Source organism: Sceloporus occidentalis, unplaced genomic scaffold (assembly GCF_023333645.1).
Source record: "Sceloporus occidentalis isolate IW3139 unplaced genomic scaffold, rSceOcc1.0.p SCAF_7, whole genome shotgun sequence".
Lineage (NCBI taxonomy): Eukaryota > Metazoa > Chordata > Lepidosauria > Squamata > Phrynosomatidae > Sceloporus > Sceloporus occidentalis.
This window is the reverse complement of record NW_028316987.1, coordinates 39,689,678-39,714,991: the sequence shown is the minus strand read 5'-3', so window position 1 is coordinate 39,714,991 and position 25,314 is coordinate 39,689,678.

The window sequence follows — 25,314 nt, the reverse complement described above, 5'->3', positions numbered from 1 at the left end:
TGACTCAGATGGTACATGATTTTAAGATATGCAAATACGCTCCTGGTCACTACTGAGTCATGAGAATCCAGGCTCTAATCGAAGTCCTAGCAGACCTGAAGTCGCAAGGAATTGACTCAGATGGCACGTGATTTTGAGATGTGCAAATACGCTCCTGGCCACTACTGTGTCATGAGAATCCAGGCTCTAATCAAAGTCCAGGCAGATCTCAAGTCTGAAGTTATTGACTCAGATGGCACGTGATTTTAAGATGTGCAAATACGCTCCTGGCCACTACTGAGTCATGGACATCCAGGCTCAAAGCGAATTCCAGGCCTATCTGAAGTTGCAACGAATTGACTCAGACGGCACGTGATTTTCAGATGTGCAAATACGCTCCTGGTCCCTACTGAGTCATGAGAATCCAAGCTCAAACGAAGTCCAGGCAGATCTGAATTCTGAAGTTATTGACTCAGACCGCACATGATTTTAAGATGTGCAAATACGCTCCTGGCCACTACTGCATCATGAGAATCCAGGCTCTTATCAAAGTCCAGGCAGATCTGAATTCTGAAGTTATAGACTCAGACCGCACATGATTTTACGATGTGCAAATACGCTCCTGGCCACTACTGCGTCATGAGAATCCAGGCTCTAATCAAAGTCCAGGCACATCTGAAGTCTGAAGTTATTGACTCAGACGGTACGTGATTTTAAGATGTGCAAATACGCTCCTGGCCACTACTGAGTCATGAGAATCCAGGCTCAAAGCGAAGTCCTAGCAGACCTGAAGTCGCAAGGAATTGACTCAGATGGCACGTGATTTTAAGATGTGCAAATACGCTACTGGTCAAAACTGAGTCATGAGAATCCAGGCTCAGAGCGCAATCTCGGCAGATCTGAAGTCTCAAGTTATTGACTCAGACGGCACCTGATTTTAAGATGTGCAAATACGCTCCTGGGCAACACTGAGTCATGGGCATCCAGGCTCAAAATGAATTCCAGGCCTATCTGAAGTTGCAAGGAATTGACTCAGACGGCACGTGATTTTCAGATGTGCAAATACGCTCCTGTTCACTACTGAGTCATGAGAATCCAAGCTCAAACGAAGTCCAGGCAGATCTGAATTCTGCAGTTATTGACTCAGACCGCACATGATTTTAAGATGTGCAAATATGCTCCTGGCCACTACTGCATCATGAGAATCCAGGCTCTAATCAAAGTCCAGGCAGATCTGAAGTCTGAAGTTATTGACTCAGATGGCACGTGATTTTAAGATGTGCAAATACGCTCCTGGCCACTACTGAGTCATGGACATCCAGGCTCAGAGCGAAATCCTGGAAGATCTGAAGTCGCAAGTTATTGACTCAGACGGCACGTGATTTTAAGATGTGCAAATATGCTCCTGGTCACTACTGAGTCATGAGCATCCAGGCTCAATGCGAAGTCCAGGCAGATCTGAAGTCGCAAGGAATTGACTCAGATGGTACATGATTTTAAGATATGCAAATACGCTCCTGGCCACTACTGAGTCATGAGAATCCAAGCTCAAACGGAGTCCAGGCAGATCTGAATTCTGAAGTTATTGACTCAGACCGCACATGATTTTACGATGTGCAAATACGCTTCTGGCCACTACTGCATCATGAGAATCCAGGCTCAAAGCGAAGTCCTAGCAGACCTGAAGTCGCAAGGAATTGACTCAGATGGCACGTGATTTTGAGATGTGCAAATACGCTCCTGGCCACAACTGTGTCATGAGAATCCAGGCTCTAATCAAAGTCCAGGCAGATCTCAAGTCTGAAGTTATTGACTCAGATGGCACGTGATTTTAAGATGTGCAAATACGCTCCTGGCCACAACTGAGTCATGGACATCCAGGCTCAGAGCGAAATCCTGGAAGACCTGAAGTCGCAAGTTGTTGACTCAGACGGCACGTGATTTTAAGATGTGCAAATACGCTCCTGGTCACTACTGAGTCATGAGAATCCAGGCTCTAATCGAATTCCAGGCCTATCTGAAGTTGCAAGGAATTGACTCAGACGGCACGTGATTTTAAGATGTGCAAATACGCTCCTGGTCACTACTGAGTCATGAGAATCCAAGCTCAAACGAAGTCCAAGCAGATCTGAATTCTGAAGTTATTGACTCAGACCGCACATGATTTTACGATGTGCAAATACGCTCCTGGCCACTACTGCGTCATGAGAATCCAGGCTCCAATAAAAGTCCAGGCACATCTGAAGTCTGAAGTTATTGACTCAGATGGCACGTGATTTTAAGATGTGCAAATACGCTCCTGGCCACTACTGAGTCATGAGCATCCAGGCTCAATGCGAAGTCCAAGCAGAACTGAAGTCGTAAGGAATTGACTCAGATGGTACATGATTTTAAGATATGCAAATACGCTCCTGGTCACTACTGAGTCATGAGAATCCAGGCTCTAATCGAAGTCCAGGCAGATCTGAAGTCTGAAGTTATTGACTCAGACGGCACGTGATTTTAAGGTGTGTAAATACGCTCCTGGCCACTACTGAGTCATGGGCATCCAGGCTCAAAGCGAAGTCCAAGCAGACCTGAAGTCGCAAGGAATTGACTCAGATGGCACGTGATTTTAAGATGTGCAAATACGCTCCTGGCCACAACTGACTCATGGACATCCAGGCTCAGAGCGAAATCCTGGAAGACCTGAAGTCGCAAGTTATCGACACAGACGGCACGTGATTTTAAGATGTGCAAATACGCTCCTGGTCACTACTGAGTCATGAGAATCCAGGCTCTAATCGAATTCCAGGCCTATCTGAAGTTGCAAGGAATTGACTCAGACGGCACGTGATTTTAAGATGTGCAAATACGCTCCTGGCCACTACTGAGTCATGAGAATCCAAGCTCAAACGAAGTCCAGGCAGATCTGAATTCTGAAGTTATTGACTCAGACCGCACATGATTTTAAGATGTGCAAATACGCTCCTGGCCACTACTGCATCATGAGAATCCAGGCTCTTATCAAAGTCCAGGCAGATCTGAATTCTGAAGTTATAGACTCAGACCGCACATGATTTTACGATGTGCAAATACGCTCCTGGCCACTACTGCGTCATGAGAATCCAGGCTCTAATCAAAGTCCAGGCACATCTGAAGTCTGAAGTTATTGACTCAGACGGCACGTGATTTTAAGATGTGCAAATACGCTCCTGGCCACTACTGAGTCATGAGAATCCAGGCTCAAAGCGAAGTCCTAGCAGACCTGAAGTCGCAAGGAATTGACTCAGATGGCACGTGATTTTAAGATGTGCAAATACGCTACTGGTCAAAACTGAGTCATGAGAATCCAGGCTCAGAGCGAAATCTCGGCAGATCTGAAGTCTCAAGTTATTGACTAAGACGGCACCTGATTTTAAGATGTGCAAATACGCTCCTGGGCACTACTGAGTCATGGGCATCCAGGCTCAAAATGAATTCCAGGCCTATCTGAAGTTGCAAGGAATTGACTCAGACGGCACGTGATTTTCAGATGTGCAAATACGCTCCTGTTCACTACTGAGTCATGAGAATCCAAGCTCAAACGAAGTCCAGGCAGATCTGAATTCTGAAGTTATTGACTCAGACCGCACATGATTTTAAGATGTGCAAATATGCTCCTGGCCACTACTGCATCATGAGAATCCAGGCTCTAATCAAAGTCCAGGCAGATCTGAAGTCTGAAGTTATTGACTCAGATGGCACGTGATTTTAAGATGTGCAAATACGCTCCTGGCCACTACTGAGTCATGGACATCCAGGCTCAGAGCGAAGTCCAGGCAGATCTGAAGTCGCAAGGAATTGACTCAGATGGTACATGATTTTAAGATATGCAAATACGCTCCTGGCCACTACTGAGTCATGAGAATCCAAGCTCAAACGGAGTCCAGGCAGATCTGAATTCTGAAGTTATTGACTCAGACCGCACATGATTTTACGATGTGCAAATACGCTTCTGGCCACTACTGCATCATGAGAATCCAGGCTCAAAGCGAAGTCCTAGCAGACCTGAAGTCGCAAGGAATTGACTCAGATGGCACGTGATTTTGAGATGTGCAAATACGCTCCTGGCCACAACTGTGTCATGAGAATCCAGGCTCTAATCAAAGTCCAGGCAGATCTCAAGTCTGAAGTTATTGACTCAGATGGCACGTGATTTTAAGATGTGCAAATACGCTCCTGGCCACAACTGAGTCATGGACATCCAGGCTCAGAGCGAAATCCTGGAAGACCTGAAGTCGCAAGTTATTGACTCAGACGGCACGTGATTTTAAGATGTACAAATACGCTCCTGGTCACTACTGAGTCATGAGAATCCAGGCTCTAATCGAATTCCAGGCCTATCTGAAGTTGCAAGGAATTGACTCAGACGGCACATGATTTTAAGATGTGCAAATATGCTCCTGGCCACTACTGCATCATGAGAATCCAGGCTCTAATCAAAGTCCAGGCAGATCTGAAGTCTGAAGTTATTGACTCAGATGGCACGTGATTTTAAGATGTGCAAATACGCTCCTGGCCACTACTGAGTCATGGACATCCAGGCTCAGAGCGAAATCCTGGAAGATCTGAAGTCGCAAGTTATTGACTCAGACGGCACGTGATTTTAAGATGTGCAAATATGCTCCTGGTCACTACTGAGTCATGAGCATCCAGGCTCAATGCGAAGTCCAGGCAGATCTGAAGTCGCAAGGAATTGACTCAGATGGTACATGATTTTAAGATATGCAAATACGCTCCTGGCCACTACTGAGTCATGAGAATCCAAGCTCAAACGGAGTCCAGGCAGATCTGAATTCTGAAGTTATTGACTCAGACCGCACATGATTTTACGATGTGCAAATACGCTTCTGGCCACTACTGCATCATGAGAATCCAGGCTCAAAGCGAAGTCCTAGCAGACCTGAAGTCGCAAGGAATTGACTCAGATGGCACGTGATTTTGAGATGTGCAAATACGCTCCTGGCCACAACTGTGTCATGAGAATCCAGGCTCTAATCAAAGTCCAGGCAGATCTCAAGTCTGAAGTTATTGACTCAGATGGCACGTGATTTTAAGATGTGCAAATACGCTCCTGGCCACAACTGAGTCATGGACATCCAGGCTCAGAGCGAAATCCTGGAAGACCTGAAGTCGCAAGTTGTTGACTCAGACGGCACGTGATTTTAAGATGTGCAAATACGCTCCTGGTCACTACTGAGTCATGAGAATCCAGGCTCTAATCGAATTCCAGGCCTATCTGAAGTTGCAAGGAATTGACTCAGACGGCACGTGATTTTAAGATGTGCAAATACGCTCCTGGTCACTACTGAGTCATGAGAATCCAAGCTCAAACGAAGTCCAAGCAGATCTGAATTCTGAAGTTATTGACTCAGACCGCACATGATTTTACGATGTGCAAATACGCTCCTGGCCACTACTGCGTCATGAGAATCCAGGCTCCAATAAAAGTCCAGGCACATCTGAAGTCTGAAGTTATTGACTCAGATGGCACGTGATTTTAAGATGTGCAAATACGCTCCTGGCCACTACTGAGTCATGAGCATCCAGGCTCAATGCGAAGTCCAAGCAGAACTGAAGTCGTAAGGAATTGACTCAGATGGTACATGATTTTAAGATATGCAAATACGCTCCTGGTCACTACTGAGTCATGAGAATCCAGGCTCTAATCGAAGTCCAGGCAGATCTGAAGTCTGAAGTTATTGACTCAGACGGCACGTGATTTTAAGGTGTGTAAATACGCTCCTGGCCACTACTGAGTCATGGGCATCCAGGCTCAAAGCGAAGTCCAAGCAGACCTGAAGTCGCAAGGAATTGACTCAGATGGCACGTGATTTTAAGATGTGCAAATACGCTCCTGGCCACAACTGACTCATGGACATCCAGGCTCAGAGCGAAATCCTGGAAGACCTGAAGTCGCAAGTTATCGACACAGACGGCACGTGATTTTAAGATGTGCAAATACGCTCCTGGTCACTACTGAGTCATGAGAATCCAGGCTCTAATCGAATTCCAGGCCTATCTGAAGTTGCAAGGAATTGACTCAGACGGCACGTGATTTTAAGATGTGCAAATACGCTCCTGGCCACTACTGAGTCATGAGAATCCAAGCTCAAACGAAGTCCAGGCAGATCTGAATTCTGAAGTTATTGACTCAGACCGCACATGATTTTAAGATGTGCAAATACGCTCCTGGCCACTACTGCATCATGAGAATCCAGGCTCTTATCAAAGTCCAGGCAGATCTGAATTCTGAAGTTATAGACTCAGACCGCACATGATTTTACGATGTGCAAATACGCTCCTGGCCACTACTGCGTCATGAGAATCCAGGCTCTAATCAAAGTCCAGGCACATCTGAAGTCTGAAGTTATTGACTCAGACGGCACGTGATTTTAAGATGTGCAAATACGCTCCTGGCCACTACTGAGTCATGAGAATCCAGGCTCAAAGCGAAGTCCTAGCAGACCTGAAGTCGCAAGGAATTGACTCAGATGGCACGTGATTTTAAGATGTGCAAATACGCTACTGGTCAAAACTGAGTCATGAGAATCCAGGCTCAGAGCGAAATCTCGGCAGATCTGAAGTCTCAAGTTATTGACTAAGACGGCACCTGATTTTAAGATGTGCAAATACGCTCCTGGGCACTACTGAGTCATGGGCATCCAGGCTCAAAATGAATTCCAGGCCTATCTGAAGTTGCAAGGAATTGACTCAGACGGCACGTGATTTTCAGATGTGCAAATACGCTCCTGTTCACTACTGAGTCATGAGAATCCAAGCTCAAACGAAGTCCAGGCAGATCTGAATTCTGAAGTTATTGACTCAGACCGCACATGATTTTAAGATGTGCAAATATGCTCCTGGCCACTACTGCATCATGAGAATCCAGGCTCTAATCAAAGTCCAGGCAGATCTGAAGTCTGAAGTTATTGACTCAGATGGCACGTGATTTTAAGATGTGCAAATACGCTCCTGGCCACTACTGAGTCATGGACATCCAGGCTCAGAGCGAAGTCCAGGCAGATCTGAAGTCGCAAGGAATTGACTCAGATGGTACATGATTTTAAGATATGCAAATACGCTCCTGGCCACTACTGAGTCATGAGAATCCAAGCTCAAACGGAGTCCAGGCAGATCTGAATTCTGAAGTTATTGACTCAGACCGCACATGATTTTACGATGTGCAAATACGCTTCTGGCCACTACTGCATCATGAGAATCCAGGCTCAAAGCGAAGTCCTAGCAGACCTGAAGTCGCAAGGAATTGACTCAGATGGCACGTGATTTTGAGATGTGCAAATACGCTCCTGGCCACAACTGTGTCATGAGAATCCAGGCTCTAATCAAAGTCCAGGCAGATCTCAAGTCTGAAGTTATTGACTCAGATGGCACGTGATTTTAAGATGTGCAAATACGCTCCTGGCCACAACTGAGTCATGGACATCCAGGCTCAGAGCGAAATCCTGGAAGACCTGAAGTCGCAAGTTATTGACTCAGACGGCACGTGATTTTAAGATGTACAAATACGCTCCTGGTCACTACTGAGTCATGAGAATCCAGGCTCTAATCGAATTCCAGGCCTATCTGAAGTTGCAAGGAATTGACTCAGACGGCACGTGATTTTAAGATGTGCAAATACGCTCCTGGTCACTACTGAGTCATGAGAATCCAAGCTCAAACGAAGTCCAGGCAGATCTGAATTCTGAAGTTATTGACTCAGACCGCACATGATTTTACGATGTGCAAATACGCTCCTGGCCACTACTGCGTCATGAGAATCCAGGCTCCAATAAAAGTCCAGGCACATCTGAAGTCTGAAGTTATTGACTCAGATGGCACGTGATTTTAAGATGTGCAAATACGCTCCTGGCCACTACTGAGTCATGAGCATCCAGGCTCAATGCGAAGTCCAAGCAGAACTGAAGTCGTAAGGAATTGACTCAGATGGTACATGATTTTAAGATATGCAAATACGCTCCTGGTCACTACTGAGTCATGAGAATCCAGGCTCTAATCGAAGTCCAGGCAGATCTGAAGTCTGAAGTTATTGACTCAGACGGCACGTGATTTTAAGGTGTGTAAATACGCTCCTGGCCACTACTGAGTCATGGGCATCCAGGCTCAAAGCGAAGTCCAAGCAGACCGGAAGTCGCAAGGAATTGACTCAGATGGCACGTGATTTTAAGATGTGCAAATACGCTCCTGGCCACAACTGACTCATGGACATCCAGGCTCAGAGCGAAATCCTGGAAGACCTGAAGTCGCAAGTTATCGACACAGACGGCACGTGATTTTAAGATGTGCAAATACGCTCCTGGTCACTACTGAGTCATGAGAATCCAGGCTCTAATCGAATTCCAGGCCTATCTGAAGTTGCAAGGAATTGACTCAGACGGCACGTGATTTTAAGATGTGCAAATACGCTCCTGGCCACTACTGCGTCATGAGAATCCAGGCTCTAATCAAAGTCCAGGCACATCTGAAGTCTGAAGTTATTGACTCAGACCGCACATGATTTTAAGATGTGCAAATACGCTCCTGGTCACTACTGAGTCATGAGCATCCAGGCTCAATGCGAAGTCCAGGTAGATCCGAAGTCGCAAGGAATTGACTCAGATGGTACATGATTTTAAGATATGCAAATACGCTCCTGGTCACTACTGAGTCATGAGAATCCAGGCTCTAATCGAAGTCCAGGCAGATCTGAAGTCTGAAGTTATTGACTCAGACGGCACGTGATTTTAAGATGTGCAAATACGCTCCTGGCCACTACTGAGTCATGGGCATCCAGGCTCAGAGCGATGTCCTGGCAGATCTGAAGTCTCAAGGAATTGACTCAGATGGCACGTCATTTTAAGATTTGCAAATACACTCCTGGCCTCTACTCAGTCATGGGCATCCAGGCTCAGAGCGAAGTCCTGGCAGATCTGAAGTCGCAAGGAATTGACTCAGATGGCACGTGATTTTAAGAAGTGCAAATACGCTCCTGGTCACTATTGAGTCATGAGAATCCAGGCTGAAACGAAGTCCAGGCAGATCTGAAGTCTCAAGTTATTGACTCAGACGGCACGTGATTTTAAGATGTGCAAATACGCTCCTGGCCACTACTGAGTCATGGGCATCCAGGCTCAGAGCGAAGTCCTGGAAGATCTGAAGTGGCAAGGAATGGACTCAGACGACACGTGACTTTAAGTTGCGCAAATACGCTCCTGGTCACTACTGAGTCATGAGCATGCAGGCTCAATGCGAAGTCCAGGCAGATCTGAAGTCTCAAGGAATGGACTCAGACAGCACGTGATTTTACTATGTGCAAATGCGCTCCTGGCAACTACTGAGTCATGAGCATCCAGGCTCAATGCGAAGTCCAGGCAGATGTGACGTCGCAAGGAATGATCTCAGACGGCACCTGATTTTAAGATGTGCAAATACGCTCCTGGCCACTACTGAGTCATGGGCATCCAGGCTCAGAGCGAAGTCCAGGCAGATCTGAAGTCGCAAGGAATTGACTCAGACAGCACGTGATTTTAAGATGTGAAAATACACTCCTGGCCACTACTGAGTCATGGGCATCCAGGCTCAGAGCGATGTCCTGGCAGATCTGAAGTCTCAAGGAATTGACTCAGATGGCACGTCATTTTAAGATGTGCAAATGCACTCCTGGCCTCTACTCAGTCATGGGCATCCAGGCTCAGAGCGAAGTCCTGGCAGATCTGAAGTCGCAAGGAATTGACTCAGATGGCACGTGATTTTAAGAAGTGCAAATACGCTCCTGGTCACTATTGAGTCATGAGAATCCAGGCTGAAACGAAGTCCAGGCAGATCTGAAGTCTCAAGTTATTGACTCAGACGGCACGTGATTTTAAGATGTGCAAATACGCTCCTGGCCACTACTGAGTCATGGGCATCCAAGCTCAGAGCGAAGTCCTTGAACATCTGAAGTGGCAAGGAATGGACTCAGACGACACGTGACTTTAAGATGCGCAAATACGCTCCTGGTCACTATTGAGTCATGAGCATGCAGGCTCAATGCGAAGTCCAGGCAGATCTGAAGTCTCAAGGAATGGGCTCAGACAGCACGTGATTTTACTATGTGCAAATACGCTCCTGGCAACTACTGAGTCACGAGCATCCAGGCTCAATGCGAAGTCAAGGCAGATCTGAAGTCGCAAGGAATGGTCTCAGACGGCACCTGATTTTAAGATGTGCAAATACGCTCCTGGGCACTACTGAGTCATGGGCATCCAGGCTCAGAGCGAAGTGCAGGCAGATCTGAAGTCGCAAGGAATTGACTCAGATGGCACATGATTTTAAGAAGTGCAAATACGCTCCTCGTCACTATTGAATCATGAGAATCCAGGCTCAAACGAAGTCCAGGCAGATCTGAAGTCTCAAGTTATTGACTCAGACGGCACGTGATTTTAAGATGTGCAAATACGCTCCTGGCCACTACTGAGTCATGGGCATCCAGGCTCAGAGCGAAGTCCTGGAAGATCTGAAGTGGCAAGGAATGGACTCAGACGACACGTGACTTTAAGTTGCGCAAATACGCTCCTGGTCACTACTGAGTCATGAGCATCCAGGCTCAATGCGAAGTCCAGGCAGATGTGACGTCGCAAGGAATGGACTCAGACAGCACGTGATTTTACTATGTGCAAATGCGCTCCTGGCAACTACTGAGTCATGAGCATCCAGGCTCAATGCGAAGTCAAGGCAGATGTGACGTCGCAAGGAATGATCTCAGACGGCACCTGATTTTAAGATGTGCAAATACGCTCCTGGCAACTACTGAGTCATGAGCATCCAGGCTCAATGCGAAGTCCAGGCAGATGTGACGTCGCAAGGAATGATCTCAGACGGCACCTGATTTTAAGATGTGCAAATACGCTCCTGGCCACTACTGAGTCATGGGCATCCAGGCTCAGAGCGAAGTCCAGGCAGATCTGAAGTCGCAAGGAATTGACTCAGACAGCACGTGATTTTAAGATGTGAAAATACACTCCTGGCCACTACTGAGTCATGGGCATCCAGGCTCAGAGCGATGTCCTGGCAGATCTGAAGTCTCAAGGAATTGACTCAGATGGCACGTCATTTTAAGATGTGCAAATGCACTCCTGGCCTCTACTCAGTCATGGGCATCCAGGCTCAGAGCGAAGTCCTGGCAGATCTGAAGTCGCAAGGAATTGACTCAGATGGCACGTGATTTTAAGAAGTGCAAATACGCTCCTGGTCACTATTGAGTCATGAGAATCCAGGCTGAAACGAAGTCCAGGCAGATCTGAAGTCTCAAGTTATTGACTCAGACGGCACGTGATTTTAAGATGTGCAAATACGCTCCTGGCCACTACTGAGTCATGGGCATCCAAGCTCAGAGCGAAGTCCTTGAACATCTGAAGTGGCAAGGAATGGACTCAGACGACACGTGACTTTAAGATGCGCAAATACGCTCCTGGTCACTATTGAGTCATGAGCATGCAGGCTCAATGCGAAGTCCAGGCAGATCTGAAGTCTCAAGGAATGGGCTCAGACAGCACGTGATTTTACTATGTGCAAATACGCTCCTGGCAACTACTGAGTCACGAGCATCCAGGCTCAATGCGAAGTCAAGGCAGATCTGAAGTCGCAAGGAATGGTCTCAGACGGCACCTGATTTTAAGATGTGCAAATACGCTCCTGGGCACTACTGAGTCATGGGCATCCAGGCTCAGAGCGAAGTGCAGGCAGATCTGAAGTCGCAAGGAATTGACTCAGATGGCACATGATTTTAAGAAGTGCAAATACGCTCCTCGTCACTATTGAATCATGAGAATCCAGGCTCAAACGAAGTCCAGGCAGATCTGAAGTCTCAAGTTATTGACTCAGACGGCACGTGATTTTAAGATGTGCAAATACGCTCCTGGCCACTACTGAGTCATGGGCATCCAGGCTCAGAGCGAAGTCCTGGAAGATCTGAAGTGGCAAGGAATGGACTCAGACGACACGTGACTTTAAGTTGCGCAAATACGCTCCTGGTCACTACTGAGTCATGAGCATCCAGGCTCAATGCGAAGTCAAGGCAGATGTGACGTCGCAAGGAATGATCTCAGACGGCACCTGATTTTAAGATGTGCAAATACGCTCCTGGCCACTACTGAGTCATGGGCATCCAGGCTCAGAGCGAAGTCCAGGCAGATCTGAAGTCGCAAGGAATTGACTCAGACAGCACGTGATTTTAAGATGTGAAAATACACTCCTGGCCACTACTAAGTCATGGGCATCCAGGCTCAGAGCGAAGTCCTGTCAGATCTGAAGTCACAAGGAATGGACTCAGACAGCACGTGACTTTACTATGTTCAAATACACTCCTGGCCACTACTGAGTCATGGGCATCCAGGCTCAGAGCGAAGTCCAGGCAGATCTGAAGTGGCAAGGAATTTACTCAGACAGCACGTGATTTTAAGTTGTGAAAATACGGTCCTGGCCACTACTGAGTCATGGGCATCCAGGCTCAGAGCGAAGTCCTGGAAGATCTGAAGTCTCAAGTTATTGACTCAGATGGCACATGATTTTAAGATGTGCAAATACACTCCTGGCTTCTACTGAGTCATTGGCATCCAGGCTCAGAGCGAAGTCCTGGCAGATCTGAAGTCACAAGGAATTGACTCAGATGGCACGTGATTTTCAGATGTGCAAATACGCTCCTGGTCACTACTGAGTCATTAGAATCCAAGCTCAAACGAAGTCCAGGCAGATCTGAAGTCTGAAGTTATTGACTCAGACGACACGTGATTTTAAGATGTGCAAATAGGCTCCTGGCCACTACTGAGTCATGGGCATCCAGGCTCAGAGCGATGTCCTGGCAGATCTGAAGTCTCAAGGAATTGACTCAGATGGCACGTGATTTTAAGATGTGCAAATACACTCCTGGCCTCTACTCAGTCATGGGCATCCAGGCTCAGAGCGAAGTCCTGGAAGATCTGAAGTGGCAAGGAATGGACTCAGACGACACGTGACTTTAAGATGCGCAAATACGCTCCTGGTCACTACTGAGTCATGAGCATGCAGGCTCAATGCGAAGTCCAGGAAGATCTGAAGTCTCAAGGAATGGGCTCAGACAGCACGTGATTTTACTATGCGCAAATACGCTCCTGGCAACTACTGAGTCATGAGCATCCAGGCTCAATGCGAAGTCCAGGCAGATCTGAAGTCGCAAGGAATGGTCTCAGACGGCACCTGATTTTAAGATGTGCAAATACGCTCCTGGCCACTACTGAGTCATGGGCATCCAGGCTCAGAGCGAAGTCCAGGCAGATCTGAAGTCGCAAGGAATTGACTCAGACAGCACGTGATTTTAAGATCTGAAAATACACTCCTGGCCACTACTGAGTCATGGGCATCCAGGCTCAGAGCGATGTCCTGGCAGATCTGAAGTCGCAAGGAATTGACTCAGATGGCCCGTGATTTTAAGAAGTGCAAATACGCTCCTCATCACTATTGAGTCATGAGAATCCAGGCTCAAACGAAGTCCAGGCAGATCTGAAGTCTCAAGTTATTGACTAGATGGCACATGATTTTAAGATGTGCAAATACACTCCAGGCAACTACTGAGTCATAAGCATGCAGGCTCAATGCAAAGTCCAGGCAGATCTGAAGTCTGAACTTATGGACTCAGACGGCACGTGATTTTAAGATGTGGAAATACGCTTCCGGCCACTACTGCTTCATGAGCATACAGGCTCAAAGCGAAGTCCAGGTACATCTGAAGTCTCAAGTTATTGACTCAGACGGCACGTGATTTCAAGAAGTGCAAATACACTCCTGGCCACTACTGAGTCATGGGCATCCAGGCTCAGAGCGAATTCCTGGCAGATCTGAAGTCTCAAGGAATGGACTCAGACGGCACGTGATTTTAAGATGTGCAAATACGCTCCTGGTTACTACTGAGTCATGAGAAACCAGGCTCAAACCAAGTCCAAGCAGATCTGAAGTCTAAAGTTATTGACTCAGACGGCACGTGATTTTAAGATGTGCAAATACGCTCCTGGTCACTACTGAGTCATTAGAATCCAGGCTCAGAGCGAAGTCCAGGCAGATCTGAAGTCTCAAGTTATTGACTCAGATGGCACGTGATTTTAAGATGTGCAAATACACTCCTGGCTTCTACTGAGTCATGTTGCATCCAGGCTCAGAGCGAAGTCCTGGCAGATCTGAAGTCACAAGGAATTGACTCAGATGGCACGTGATTTTAAGAAGTGCAAATACGCTCCTGGTCACTATTGAATCATGAGAATCCAGGCTCAAACGAAGTCTAGGCAGATCTGAAGTCTGAAGTTATTGACTCAGACGACACGTGATATTAAGATGTGCAAATACGCTCCTGGCCACTACTGAGTCATGGGCATCCAGGCTCAGAGCGATGTCCTGGCAGATCTGAAGTCTCAAGGAATTGACTCAGATGGCACGTCATTTTAAGATGTGCAAATACACTCCTGGCCTCTACTCAGTCATGGGCATCCAGGCTCAGAGCGAAGTCCTGGCAGATCTGAAGTCGCAAGGAATGGTCTCAGACGGCACCTGATTTTAAGATGTGCAAATACGCTCCTGGCCACTACTGAGTCATGGGCATCCAGGCTCAGAGCGAAGTCCAGGCAGATCTGAAGTCGCAAGGAATTGACTCAGACAGCACGTGATTTTAAGATCTGAAAATACACTCCTGGCCACTACTGAGTCATGGGCATCCAGGCTCAGAGCGATGTCCTGGCAGATCTGAAGTCGCAAGGAATTGACTCAGACGGCCCGTGATTTTAAGAAGTGCAAATACGCTCCTCATCACTATTGAGTCATGAGAATCCAGGCTCAAACGAAGTCCAGGCAGATCTGAAGTCTCAAGGAATGGGCTCAGACAGCACGTGATTTTACTATGTGCAAATACGCTCCTGGCAACTACTGAGTCATGAGCATCCAGGCTCAATGCGAAGTCCAGGCAGATCTGAAGTCGCAAGGAATGGTCTCAGACGGCACCTGATTTTAAGATGTGCAAATACGCTCCTGGCCACTACTGAGTCATGGGCATCCAGGCTCAGAGCGAAGTCCAGGCAGATCTGAAGTCACAAGGAATTGACTCAGACAGCACGTGATTTTAAGATCTGAAAATACACTCCTGGCCACTACTGAGTCATGGGCATCCAGGCTCAGAGCGATGTCCTGGCAGATCTGAAGTCTCAAGGAATTGACTCAGATGGCACGTGATTTTAAGATGTGCAAATACACTCCTGGCCTCTACTCAGTCATGGGCATCCAGGCTCAGAGCGAAGTCCTGGCAGATCTGAAGTCGCAAGGAATTGACTCAGATGGCACATGATTTTAAGAAGTGCAAATACGCTCCTCGTCACTATTGAGTCATGAGAATCCAGGCTCAAACGAAGTCCAGGCAGATCTGAAGTCTCAAGTTATTGACTCAGAGGGCACGTGATTTTAAGTTGCGCAAATACGCTCCTGGTCACTACTGAGTCATGAGCATGCAGGCTCAATGCGAAGTCCAGGCAGATCTGAAGTCTCAAGGAATGGACTCAGACAGCACGTGATTTTACTATGTGCAAATGCGCTCCTGGCAACTACTGAGTCATGAGCATCCAGGCTCAATGCGAAGTCTAGGCAGATGTGACGTCGCAAGGAATGATCTCAGACGGCACCTGATTTTAAGATGTGCAAATACGCTCCTGGCCACTACTGAGTCATGGGCATCCAGGCTCATAGCGAAGTCCAGGCAGATCTGAAGTCACGAGGAATGCTCTCAGACAGAACGTGACTTTACTATGTTCAAATACACTCCTGGCCACTACTGAGTCATGGGCATCCAGGCTCAGAGCGAAGTCCAGGCAGATCTGAAGTGGCAAGGAATTTACTCAGACAGCACGTGATTTTAAGTTGTGAAAATACGGTCCTGGCCACTACTGAGTCATGGGCATCCAGGCTCAGAGCGAAGTCCTGGAAGATCTGAAGTCTCAAGTTATTGACTCAGATGGCACATGATTTTAAGATGTGCAAATACACTCCTGGCTTCTACTGAGTCATTGGCATCCAGGCTCAGAGCGAAGTCCTGGCAGATCTGAAGTCACAAGGAATTGACTCAGATGGCACGTGATTTTAAGAAGTGCAAATACGCTCCTGGTCACTATTGAGTCATGAGAATCCAGGCTCAAACGAAGTCTAGGCAGATCTGAAGTCTGAAGTTATTGACTCAGACGACACGTGATTTTAAGATGTGCAAATAGGCTCCTGGCCACTGCTGAGTCATGGGCATCCAGGCTCAGAGCGATGTCCTGGCAGATCTGAAGTCTCAAGGAATTGACTCAGATGGCACGTGATTTTAAGATGTGCAAATACACTCCTGGCCTCTACTCAGTCATGGGCATCCAGGCTCAGAGCGAAGTCCTGGAAGATCTGAAGTGGCAAGGAATGGACTCAGACGACACGTGACTTTAAGATGCGCAAATACGCTCCTGGTCACTACTGGGTCATGAGCATGCAGGCTCAATGCGAAGTCCAGGCAGATCTGAAGTCTCAAGGAATGGGCTCAGACAGCACGTGATTTTACTATGCGCAAATACGCTCCTGGCAACTACTGAGTCATGAGCATCCAGGCTCAATGCGAAGTCCAGGCAGATCTGAAGTCGCAAGGAATGGTCTCAGACGGCACCTGATTTTAAGATGTGCAAATACGCTCCTGGCCACTACTGAGTCATGGGCATCCAGGCTCAGAGCGAAGTCCAGGCAGATCTGAAGTCGCAAGGAATTGACTCAGACAGCACGTGATTTTAAGATCTGAAAATACACTCCTGGCCACTACTGAGTCATGGGCATCCAGGCTCAGAGCGATGTCCTGGCAGATCTGAAGTCTCAAGGAATTGACTCAGATGGCACGTGATTTTAAGATGTGCAAATACACTCCTGGCCTCTACTCAGTCATGGGCATCCAGGCTCAGAGCGAAGTCCTGGCAGATCTGAAGTCGCAAGGAATTGACTCAGATGGCACGTGATTTTAAGAAGTGCAAATACGCTCCTCATCACTATTGAGTCATGACAATCCAGGCTCAAACGAAGTCCAGGCAGATCTGAAGTCTCAAGTTATTGACTCAGACGGCACGTGATTTTAAGATGTGCAAATACGCTCCTGGCCACTACTGAGTCATGGGCATCCAGGCTTAGAGCGAAGTCTTGGAAGATCTGAAGTGGCAAGGAATGGACTCAGACGACACGTGACTTTAAGATGTGCAAATACGCTCCTGGCCACTACTGAGTCATGAGCATGCACGCTCAATGCGAAGTCCAGGCAGATCTGAAGTCTCAAGGAATGGACTCAGACAGCACGTGATTTTACTATGTGCAAATACGCTCCTGGCAACTACTGAGTCATGAGCATGCAGGCTCAATGCGAAGTCCAGGCAGATCTGAAGTCTCAAGGAATGGACTCAGACAGCACGTGATTTTAAGATGTGAAAATACGCTCCTGGCCACTACTGAGTCATGAGCATCCAGGCTCAAAGCGAAGTCCAGGCAGATCTAAAGTCTGAAGTTATTGACTCAGACGGGTTGTTATTTTAAGATGTGCAAATACGCTCCTGGCCACTACTGTGTCATGAAAATCCAGGCTCAAACGAAGTCCAGGCAGATCTGAATTCTGAAGTTATTGACTCAGACGGACCGTGATTTTAAGATGTGCAAATACACTCCTGGTCACTACTGAGTCATGGGCATCCAGGCTCAGAGCGAAGTCCTGGCAGATCTGAAGTCACAAGGAATAGATTCAGATGGCATGTGATTTTAAGATGTGCAAATACGCTGCTAGGCACTACTGAGTCATGAGCATCCAAGCTCAGAGCGAAGTCTTGGCAGATCTGAAGTGGCAAGGAATGGACTCAGACGACACGTGACTTTAAGATGCGCAAATACGCTCCTGGTCACTACTGAGTCATGAGCATGCAGGCTCAATGCGAAGTGCAGGCAGATCTGAAGTCTCAAGGAATGGGCTCAGACAGCACGTGATTTTACTATGCGCAAATACGCTCCTGGCAACTACTGAGTTATGAGCATCCAGGCTCAATGCGAAGTCCAGGCAGATCTGAAGTCGCAAGGAATGGTCTCAGACGGCACCTGATTTTAAGATGTGCAAATACGCTCCTGGCCACTACTGAGTCATGGGCATCCAGGCTCAGAGCGAAGTCCAGGCAGATCTGAAGTCGCAAGGAATTGACTCAGACAGCACGTGATTTTAAGATCTGAAAATACACTCCTGGCCACTACTGAGTCATGGGCATCCAGGCTCAGAGCGATGTCCTGGCAGATCTGAAGTCTCAAGGAATTGACTCAGATGGCACGTGATTTTAAGATGTGCAAATACACTCCTGGCCTCTACTCAGTCATGGGCATCCAGGTTCAGAGCGAAGTCCTGGCAGATCTGAAGTCGCAAGGAATTGACTCAGATGGCACGTGATTTTAAGAAGTGCAAATACGCTCCTCATCACTATTGAGTCATGTGAATCCAGGCTCAAACGAAGTCCAGGCAGATCTGAAGTCTCAAGTTATTGACTCAGACGGCACGTGATTTTAAGATGTGCAAATACGCTCCTGGCCACTACTGAGTCATGGGCATCCAGGCTTAGAGCGAAGTCCTGGAAGATCTGAAGTGGCAAGGAATGGACTCAGACGACACGTGACTTTAAGATGTGCAAATACGCTCCTGGCCACTACTGAGTCATGGGCATCCAGGCTTAGAGCGAAGTCCTGGAAGATCTGAAGTGGCAAGGAATGGACTCAGACGACACGTGACTTTAAGATGTGCAAATACGCTCCTGGCCACTACTGAGTCATGAGCATGCAGGCTCAATGCGAAGTCCAGGCAGATCTGAAGTCTCAAGGAATGGACTCAGACAGCACGTGATTTTACTATGTGCAAATACGCTCCTGGCAACTACTGAGTCATGAGCATGCAGGCTCAATGCAAAGTCCAGGCAGATCTGAAGTCTGAACTTATGGACTCAGACGGCACGTGATTTTAAGATGTGCAAATACGCTCCTGGTTACTACTGAGTCATGAGAAACCAGGCTCAAACCAAGTCCAAGCAGATCTGAAGTCTAAAGTTATTGACTCAGACGGCACGTGATTTTAAGATGTGCAAATACACTCCTGGCCACTACTGAGTCATGGGCATCCAGGCTCAGAGCGAAGTCCTGGCAGATCTGAAGTCGCAAGGAATTGACTCAGACAGCACGTGATTTTAAGATCTGAAAATACACTCCTGGCCACTACTGAGTCATGGGCATCCAGGCTCAGAGCGATGTCCTGGCAGATCTGAAGTCTCAAGGAATTGACTCAGATGGCACGTGATTTTAAGATGTGCAAATACACTCCTGGCCTCTACTCAGTCATGGGCATCCAGGCTCAGAGCGCAGTCCTGGCAGATCTGAAGTCGCAAGGAATTGACTCAGATGGCACATGATTTTAAGAAGTGCAAATACGCTCCTCGTCACTATTGAATCATGAGAATCCAGGCTCAAACGAAGTCCAGGCAGATCTGAAGTCTCAAGTTATTGACTCAGAGGGCACGTGATTTTAAGATGTGCAAATACGCTCCTGGCCACTACTGAGTCATGGGCATCCAGGCTCAGAGCGAAGTCCTGGAAGATCTGAAGTGGCAAGGAATGGACTCAGACGACTCGTGACTTTAAGTTGCGCAAATACGCTCCTGGTCACTACTGAGTCATGAGCATGCAGGCTCAATGCGAAGTCCAGGCAGATCTGAAGTCTCAAGGAATGGACTCAGACAGCACATGATTTTACTATGTGCAAATGCGCTCCTGGCAACTACTGAGTCATGAGCATCCAGGCTCAATGCGAAGTCCAGGCAGATGTGACGTCGCAAGGAATGATCTCAGACGGCACCTGATTTTAAGATGTGCAAATACGCTCCTGGCAACTACTGAGTCATGAGCATGCAGGCTCAATGCAAAGTCCAGGCAGATCTGAAGTCTGAACTTATGGACTCAGACGGCACGTGATTTTAAGATGTGAAAATACACTCCTGGCCACTACTGAGTCATGGGCATCCAGGCACAGAGCGAAGTCCTGTCAGATCTGAAGTCACAAGGAATGGACTCAGACAGCACGTGACTTTACTATGTTCAAATACACTCCTGGCCACTACTGAGTCATGGGCATCCAGGCTCAGAGCGAAGTCCAGGCAGATCTGAAGTGGCAAGGAATTTACTCAGACGACCCGTGACTTTAAGATGCGCAAATACGCTCCTGGTCACTACTGAGTCATGAGCATGCAGGCTCAATGCGAAGTACAGGCAGATCAGAAGTCTCAAGGAATGGACTAAAACAGCACGTGATTTTACTAAGTGCAAATACGCTCCTGGCAACTACTGAGTCATCAGCATCCAGGCTCAATGCGAAGTCCTGGAAGATCTGAAGTCGCAAGTAATGGTCTCAGACGGCACCTGATTTTTAGATGTGCAAATACGCTCCTGGCCACTATTGAGTCACGGGCATCCAGGCTCAAACAAAGTCCAAGGAGATCTGAAGTCTGAAGTTATTGACTCAGACGCCACGTGATTTTAAGATGTGCAAATACGCTCCTGGCCACTACTGAGTCATGAGCATCCAGGCTCAAAGCGAAGTCCAGGCAGATATGAAGTCTGAAGTTATTGACTCAGACGGGTTGTTATTTTAAGATGTGCAAATACGCTCCTGGCCACTACTGTGTCATGAAAATCCAGGCTCAAACGAAGTCCAGGCAGATCTGAATTCTGAAGTTATTGACTCAGACGGACCGTGATTTTAAGATGTGCAAATACACTCCTGGTCACTACTGAGTCATGGGCATCCAGGCTCAGAGCGAAGTCCTGGCAGATCTGAAGTCACAAGGAATAGATTCAGATGGCATGTGATTTTAAGATGTGCAAATACGCTGCTAGGCACTACTGAGTCATGAGCATCCAAGCTCAGAGCGAAGTCTTGGCAGATCTGAAGTCTCAAGGAATTGACTCAGATGGCACGTGATTTTAAGATGTGCAAATACACTCATCGCCACTACTGAGTCATGGGCATCCAGGCTCAGAGCGAAGTCCTGGCAGATCTGAAGTCTCAAGGAAAGGACTCAGACGGCACGTGATTTTAACATGTGCAAATACACTCCTGGCAACTACTGAGTCATGAGCATCCAGGCTCAATGCGAAGTCCAGGCAGATCTGAAGTCGCAAGGAATGGTCTCAGACGGCACCTGATTTTAAGATGTGCAAATACGCTCCTGGCCACTACTCAGTCATGGGCATCCAGGCTCAGAGCGAAGTCCAGGCAGATCTGAAGTCGCAAGGAATTGACTCAGACAGCACGTGATTTTAAGATCTGAAAATACACTCCTGGCCACTACTGAGTCATGGGCATCCAGGCTCAGAGCGATGTCCTGGCAGATCTGAAGTCTCAAGGAATTGACTCAGATGGCACGTGATTTTAAGATGTGCAAATACACTCCTGGCCTCTACTCAGTCATGGGCATCCAGGCTCAGAGCGAAGTCCTGGCAGATCTGAAGTCGCAAGGAATTGACTCAGATGGCACGTGATTTTAAGAAGTGCAAATACGCTCCTCGTCACTATTGAGTCATGAGAATCCAGGCTCAAACCAAGTCCAGGCAGATCTGAAGTCTCAAGTTATTGACTCAGACGGCACGTGATTTTAAGATGTGCAAATACGCTCCTGGCCACTACTGAGTCAATGGCATCAAGGCTCAGAGCGAAGTCCTGGAAGATCTGAAGTGGCAAGGAATGGACTCAGACGACACGTGACTTTAAGTTGCGCAAATACGCTCCTGGTCACTACTGAGTCATGAGCATGCAGGCTCAATGCGAAGTCCAGGCAGATCTGAAGTCTCAAGGAATGGACTCAGACAGCACGTGATTTTACTATGTGCAAATACGCTCCTGGCAACTACTGAGTCATGAGCATCCAGGCTCAATGCGAAGTCCAGGCAGATGTGACGTCGCAAGGAATGATCTCAGACGGCACCTGATTTTAAGATGTGCAAATACGCTCCTGGCCACTACTGAGTCATGGGCATCCAGGCTCAGAGCGAAGTCCAGGCAGATCTGAAGTCGCAAGGAATTGACTCAGACAGCACGTGATTTTAAGATGTGAAAATACACTCCTGGCCACTACTGAGTCATGGGCATCCAGGCTCAGAGCGAAGTCCTGTCAGATCTGAAGTCACAAGGAATGGACTCAGACAGCACGTGACTTTACTATGTTCAAATACACTCCTGGCCACTACTGAGTCATGGGCATCCAGGCTCAGAGCGAAGTCCAGGCAGATCTGAAGTGGCAAGGAATTTACTCAGACAGCACGTGATTTTAAGTTGTGAAAATACGGTCCTGGCCACTACTGAGTCATGGGCATCCAGGCTCAGAGCGAAGTCCTGGAAGATCTGAAGTCTCAAGTTATTGACTCAGATGGCACGTGATTTTAAGATGTGCAAATACACTCCTGGCTTCTACTGAGTCATTGGCATCCAGGCTCAGAGCGAAGTCCTGGCAGATCTGAAGTCACAAGGAATTGACTCAGATGGCACGTGATTTTAAGAAGTGCAAATACGCTCCTGGTCACTATTGAGTCATGAGAATCCAGGCTCAAACGAAGTCTAGGCAGATCTGAAGTCTGAAGTTATTGACTCAGACGACACGTGATTTTAAGATGTGCAAATACGCTCCTGGCCACTACTGAGTCATGGGCATCCAGGCTCAGAGCGATGTCCTGGCAGATCTGAAGTCTCAAGGAATTGACTCAGATGGCACGTGATTTTAAGATGTGCAAATACACTCCTGGCCTCTACTCAGTCATGGGCATCCAGGCTCAGAGCGAAGTCCTGGCAGATCTGAAGTCGCAAGTTATTGACTCAGACGGCACGTGATTTTAAGATGTGCAAATACGCTCCTGGCCACTACTGAGTCATGGGCATCCATGCTCAGAGCGAAGTCCTGGAACATCTGAAGTGGCAAGGAATGGACTCAGACGACACGTGACTTTAAGATGCGCAAATACGCTCCTGGTCACTACTGAGTCATGAGCATGCAGGCTCAATGCGAAGTCCAGGCAGATCTGAAGTCTCAAGGAATGGGCTCAGACAGCACGTGATTTTACTATGTGCAAATACGCTCCTGGCAACTACTGAGTCATGAGCATCCAGGCTCAATGCGAAGTCCAGGCAGATCTGAAGTCGCAAGGAATGGTCTCAGACGGCACCTGATTTTAAGATGTGCAAATACGCTCCTGGCCACTACTCAGTCATGGGCATCCAGGCTCAGAGCGATGTCCAGGCAGATCTGAAGTCGCAAGGAATTGACTCAGACAGCACATGATTTTAAGATGTGCAAATACACTCCTGGCCTCTACTCAGTCATGGGCATCCAGGCTCAGAGCGAAGTCCTGGCAGATCTGAAGTCGCAAGGAATTGACTCAGATGGCACGTGATTTTAAGAAGTGCAAATACGCTCCTCATCACTATTGAGTCATGAGAATCCAGGCTCAAACGAAGTCCAGGCAGATCTGAAGTCTCAAGTTATTGACTCAGAGGGCACGTGATTTTAAGATGTGCAAATACGCTCCTGGCCACTACTGAGTCATGGGCATCCAGGCTCAGAGCGAAGTCCTGGAAGATCTGAAGTGGCAAGGAATGGACTCAGACGACACGTGACTTTAAGATGCGCAAATACGCTCCTGGTCACTACTGAGTCATGAGCATGCAGGCTCAGAGCGAAGTCCTGTCAGATCTGAAGTCACAAGGAATGGACTCAGACAGCACGTGACTTTACTATGTTCAAATACACTCCTGGCAACTACTGAGTCATGGACATCCAGGCTGAGAGCGAAGTCCACGCAGATCTGAAGTCTCAAGGAATTGACTCAGACGGCACGAGATTTTAAGATGTGCCAATACTCTCCTCGTCACTACTGAGTCATGAGAATCCAGGCTCAAAGCAAAGTCCAGGCAGATCTGAAGTCTCAAGTTATTGACTCAGACGGCATGTGATTTTAATATGTGCAAATACGCTCCTGGCAACTGCTGAGTCATGGGCATCCAGGCTTAAACCAAAGTCCAGGGAGATCTGAAGTCTCAAGGAATTGACTCAGACGGCACGTGATTTTTAGACTTGCAAATACGCTCCTGGCCCCTCCTGACTCATGGGCATCCAGGCTCAGACCGAAGTCCAGGCAGATCTCAAGTCTCAAGGAATGAACTCAGATGGCCCATGATTATAGTATGTGCAAACACGGTCCTTGCCACTACTTAGTCATGGGCATCCTGGCTCTGAGCAAAGTCCAGGCAGATCTAAAGTCGCAAGGAATGGACTCAGACGGCACGTGATTTTAAGATGTGCCAGTACGCTCCTGGCCACTTCTGAGTCATGGTGTTTCAACAAACTACAATCTCCAGAATTTCACAGGAAGCAAATCTCGTGATAGTTAAGGTGGAATCTTGCTGCAATGACTGGATGGTATAAACAGGCTGTAGATTAGAACCATGGATTTGCTCATGGGAGGTACTTTAAGCCTGTAATTCTTTTGGTACACTATTCTAGCAATAAGATTTTTCTCTTTAGGGGGCAAGGGAAGAGAAAAAAATATGTCTGCCTTTTACTTCGTCCTGTTGCAACCACTCATAGTTACATCAGCATAGTGGATCAATAGTATTCTGGCCTGAATTTCACTACCAGATAGGGTTGCTTCTTACATATCATCAAAATGGTGAGACAAGGCAAGACAGATTTCCATAATGTTTGTTTGTTCATTTATATCTTGGAAATGATTGTCCTAATAAATATAGAAACGCAATACCTCTCACAATTATGATGTAGATCTGATGTATTGTAACATGGCCACCTAGGTACAAACAAGTACTAACGACTGAAGGGCAACATCAACGCCTCTGTTGCATATCATCTTATGGTTCTTTGTCTTTCAAATGGATTTGGCAGGAAAATACTTCAAAGAGTGAATGCCTTGAAATCGAGGCCTGTCCTCTTTATAGAAAGGCACTAGATTAGCCCCAGCTCATGTCCTATGGACAAAAAACCATGAAATTTTGTTGAAATTAGGTTCTAAGAATTGTACCTCAAGCCCACATGGCTTCATACAAAGTGTTATTCTCACTTTGTTTATTTCTACTCCCAAATTATAATAGTTACTCAGTAAAGCAGCCCCTCAACTAATAGATCACCATGTTAAATAGTGATGGGAAGGGATAAATGGCCTGCATTACTTACATTTGGGTTTAATTCC